Source organism: Meleagris gallopavo, chromosome Z, assembly GCF_000146605.3.
Source record: "Meleagris gallopavo isolate NT-WF06-2002-E0010 breed Aviagen turkey brand Nicholas breeding stock chromosome Z, Turkey_5.1, whole genome shotgun sequence".
NCBI classification, from domain to species: Eukaryota; Metazoa; Chordata; class Aves; order Galliformes; family Phasianidae; genus Meleagris; species Meleagris gallopavo.
This window is the reverse complement of record NC_015041.2, coordinates 42,330,094-42,334,980: the sequence shown is the minus strand read 5'-3', so window position 1 is coordinate 42,334,980 and position 4,887 is coordinate 42,330,094. Positions and strand designations below refer to the sequence as shown.

The 4,887-nt window shown below is 33.7% G+C and overlaps 1 protein-coding gene across 1 annotated transcript in view; it reads left to right on the top strand.

The window, feature by feature from the left end:
* The window catches only part of MAN2A1 (mannosidase alpha class 2A member 1), a 66,373-nt gene that overhangs the window by 28,795 nt on the left and 32,691 nt on the right, over nt 1-4,887 (top strand). The window lies entirely within an intron of this gene.

The window sequence follows — 4,887 nt, the reverse complement described above, 5'->3', positions numbered from 1 at the left end:
GTTTTAGGTTGATAGGAGAAACCATAAAAATAATCTTGAGTTGCATCAACTTTCTGATAGTTGTTCTCTTTTTGAATGAAAGTTTTTTTCCCTACCACTATTTACCTTTTTTACTTCATTTTCTTAAATACAGGTCAGAATTCTCAAGTAATTTGATGCATCTAAGGATCTGTATTTGGTCAGGACAGTACTGTCAGTATCACTGGACATTCACTGGTACAGCTCTGAAGTATCAGTATTATGCAAGTTGAAGTATATAAGTGATTTTTGGGTGTGAGTGGGTTATTTAGCTCCTTCAGTATCAGAATAATGGTTTGTGGTCCTAGTTACAGAAATTCTTTTAAACTTTCTGAAGCATATTTACAAAACAGAAAAAGCAACAGTCATAGAGGTAGTACTGTGTGTATTTATCAGATATCTTTATTGTTCTTTATTTTTGTGCTTCTGTAGTTCTAACCACTTTAACATGGGCCAAAACCATATTTCATAAGGTTTTTTTTATAGTATTTAAGCTTATACTATAGAAAATGTGGAACATTGTTTGAGAGTTTATCTTAAGGGAAGTGGAATCCAAGTCCACATTTGGAAAATTCTGTTAAGTATGTGCCGAATAACTGCTGAAAGCAGGATGGAGAAAGAGAGGTTTCCTGATTTCTGACTGTAAGTTTATGTAACACTATAATTAAGATTGTTCCAATTGCCCTACTTCTATAATCATTTTGAATATTCCACTGTGAAAGGGCTTTCAGTACAAAATCTAGCTAGTAGTTATGTAACATGTGGTTCACTGTAATTTTTGTGAGTTCAAGATGGTTTGATCCTTCCAGTGGAAGACTTAAGGGATAGTGGGGATAACACAGTTAAATATTCTGTAACTGCAATACAGTGAGATATTTTTCCATGGTATGTCCTCACAGTACTTGGCAATCTGTGGCCTAGGTATCCTAGTGTAAATGCTTTAAATGAGTCTATGTCCTGTGTCTTGTGTGTCCTGTTTAAAGAATAAAAATATTCAGATGCACTCGAGTTTAGAAAAAAATGAGTTGTTTTGATAATGTTAATTGAATTTCAAAGTTTTACATATCCATTTACTGTTTTGAAACTAAATAAACTGTAAGATGGAACTGCTAAAGTTTTTTATTCAGGAAGACTGTATTCTGTGGTCCTGTTTACTGCCTTCAGGCCTTTTATAACATCTGTGAGTACAAGAGAAGTCTATGAAGGTGTTCAAAATTATAGCAAATTGCTGAGTATGGCAGCTTTAAGAATAGCAGGATTACTTTAAAGTTTTAGTCTAGATGCTGACGATTTAAAGTGAGCTACTGTCATCAGAAATGTGATTTATAACCTTAAAAAATTATATCACAACTGTCATGTTTTAGAACTAGACTAGAACAATCTAGTTTAGAACTAGAAATGATGATAGGAAAAAAGTACTTTTATTTGAAACTAAAAAGGTGAAAGATGATGAGAGAGCAATAGTTATGATAGAGTACAGATAAAATTTTCAGTTACTGAGTGTTTATCATTAGTAAGGAAAAGCTCACATGTATTTAGGTCCCTGTTACATAAAGAAAAATCTTGATTATGTGACTCAATTTGTTGCAACAAGCGTATGTACGAGTGGCAAATGGTTTAACAAATACTTGAAATGTGCAGGCTATGAGGATAATATAGAGAGAGTCAGTTTGGAATGCAGTTTGAGCTTTTTTTTTTTTTTAAGTTTCAACTTAGCTGGGAGATTCCAAGATGCCACTTTTGTGTAACAATCTAAAATAGACCTTGTGTTAGAAATGGTTCATTCATCATGTTACATGGAATCAATAAAAGATGAGTGGCAGATATTTTGTGAAGGTATGATCAAGTTGAGGTATATCAAGTATGGTCTCAAAAACTTAGTTTTCAGTAGATAATTGGCAAGTGTAGATAGCATGGAAATGCAACAGGTTGGTAGGCACTGTCCAAGGAGAAAGTGAAACTGACTCATTGTCTTTGTGTTCAGAGCCTGGCTTCTTTGCATTTGTGACACTAAAAAGAGCATAGGAATTTCCACTTCAATAGTGTAGTTTCAAATAACCCCATTAAACTTTAGGAAATACTGGTTTTCTAGAAAACGCTAGCAGTATAACTCATATTTAAAGAAAATGTTGAAATATTGTAGAAAACAAACTTTTCCGATTGGGCCTGTGTAACAGAAGTTTTGTAGATCTTTATGAAGAAGAGACGGGAGAAATACAGGATTAATTAGAAAATCTATATGTCACAAGCTTTCCAAGGCAAAGGTCTGTAGCACAGTCATATCTCTCATTTCTGGTTTGTTTCTTGAGTGAAAAAAATATAGGAGATCTACACTACATGGAGCTGAATAAAGTAGTATTTGATACATTAAATTTAGAGGCTGGATTTACAGTAGTGATCTTTAATCAATACTAGAATTGCAATTAAATTGATGAAACATTTCAAATATTCAGATGGGATTGCTTTTGATTTTAATACTGTTATGGCTTTATGTGCATTTTAAAGAAATACTTGATCAAGAACTTAGGACTAGTAGCTGTTGGATTTATCGTTGCCCTGGAACTTAATTGCAATAAAGCAAGGAATGAGAGAGCCACCTAATTGAAAGCCTGCCCTTTTTAAATTACATCTCAGAAAAATATTGGTTATAAAGATTCTACATGCCTAATCTTTCGATTGTACCCTCATCTACATGTTGAAGTTCTAGCTTTTGAGCAAACAGCTTGTACCTGAGTTAAAAGAAAATACAGATTTTTTTTTTTCCTCTCCTTGAATGGAAATGAATTGTTCTGTTTGAGGAGGTATAGCTTGTTTTGATGAATATCTCTTTCCCATCTATAGATTTAGGAAAGAATTAGATCTGCAAAAATGGACACTCAGTACTCTACAAGCACAGAAAATGGGCTTTGTTTCTCTTCCCCTACTGCTCAGAAGCCACTTTAGTCATTCAGCTTCTTTTTCTTTATAATTGATGACATTGCTCAATGTGGAACTGCGAGTAGAATTAAACTGCTTTTGTGGCACTGGTGTTTGCATTTGATCTCAGATTCCTGATTCTTGAGTAGGGAGTACTTAAAATGCATAAAGATCTCCTTCACAAATTCACCTGAATAGCAAACTGCAGATCAACCAAATAGTTTTGTTTTCTAGTTGAGATCATAGAGCGAAGAGTGAGACCCTGATGCTTGATGTACTGTATGGACTTTAGTTGTGACTTCACAGTCCCTGTTATCAACCTGTCATATTGGAATAACTATTAGCTGCTGCAAAATTTCTTGTGATTTCCACAGATTCGTGGCTGCTGCTTCTCCTTTGGTAACAGCAGGAAAACCATCTTTGTCAATTGTTTTTATTTTTGATGTTGTTACTGACTTGGCTTATTAATATTATATTGATATGTTGAGAAATGCATTATGTGTTTTGTCGGTAATTACAGGAATTTTTAACTATTTAAGAAGCCAGTAAAACGGTGTTGCTTCTGTTACAATATAGCTGTTGTTACGTGGCTAGAAAAAGTTTATCATGACTAATCCATATGGTTTTCACATTTTTATTCAGAAGGGTAGAATAAACATATCTCAAAGTCTACCTAATATCTTGCTGGGGGACCAGAAAGTGAAACTCTTTCTCAATGTGTTAGTTTTTTTCTATGAAAGTATTTTTCATCTGCAAGTTCTGCCTGCAGGTTTTTGATGACTCTTTCTCACTACTGCCTGTGAGAGTGATTTAGGAAGTTATTAGAGCGCAATTTCTCCTGAAACAGAATTTTTAGTAGAAGATATACTTGACATGCTACATTAGATTTTTCACTGGTATTTTGTAATGGAACTAGTTTGCACTGGATCCCACTGCTCCCCTAAAAATATTTAGGTATTGTACAGATAAAAGTACTTTGAGCTAATCGCAAATGACACTAATGAATTCTGCAGTGAATTCGGAAAAACAACAACAACAACAACAACAAAAACTATAGGAAGCCATTGAGGAGAGATACCAAAGGCAAATACAGCAGCAACTTACCTTTCCTGAAGTTCCGTACTTTTCAAGAGGCTGTAAAATATTTTTCTAACAACAGAGTGTAATGAAAAATATAGTCTGGCTTCTTATAAGGTAGAAATACCAAATTTTCTGTTATGTCAGTTGTTGTATTTGTTGTATGAGAAGGAAGACTTCACATTTAAATCAGCATCCTGTTGAATGTGATGGAAAATATTGATTAACACTTGGTAATATTGATAAATATTTGGTAATCTGATCTATAAAGTATGCTATAGTAAAGACAGAGGGGAGGCAGAAGCATAGTTATTAGTTGTTTGTAATCTCACGTTGGCAGAACTGTAGCTATTCAACTGAAGGTTTTGTGCTGATGTCTTCCTCCCATCACTATACATTCAGATGTATTTACTCAGTACTTACAAAATTGAATAAGAAAATGTACAAACACTGACTTGTTGATCAAATATGGGTTTATGGATTTCAAAGGTGTTTCGGTTGTTACAGAAATGTTTATATTTTGAGTACAAATTCAAAGTAGATGATGGCAAAACATCTGTTAAAATTCTGGGAGAAAAAGATTATTGGAATCTGGAATTAGCTGCTATTTTCAATTTAAAACTTCATCTCGTTCCTACTTCTGTTCTCTTGCATATGTTACTACAATTTGTGCTCCCTAATAAAATTATTTCCACATCTTTAATTAAAGAGAATAAACAACTGAAGATTTTGGTATTGACCTTTTCACTAACCCAGACTTCATACTTCGTAACTCCTAGTGTTCTTAATCTACTGCTTAATGACAGAAACGTGTTTTCCTTGTCAAAGCACTGAGTGGATGCCAAACAAGAATATCACGGCTTTTTCCTTTTTTTT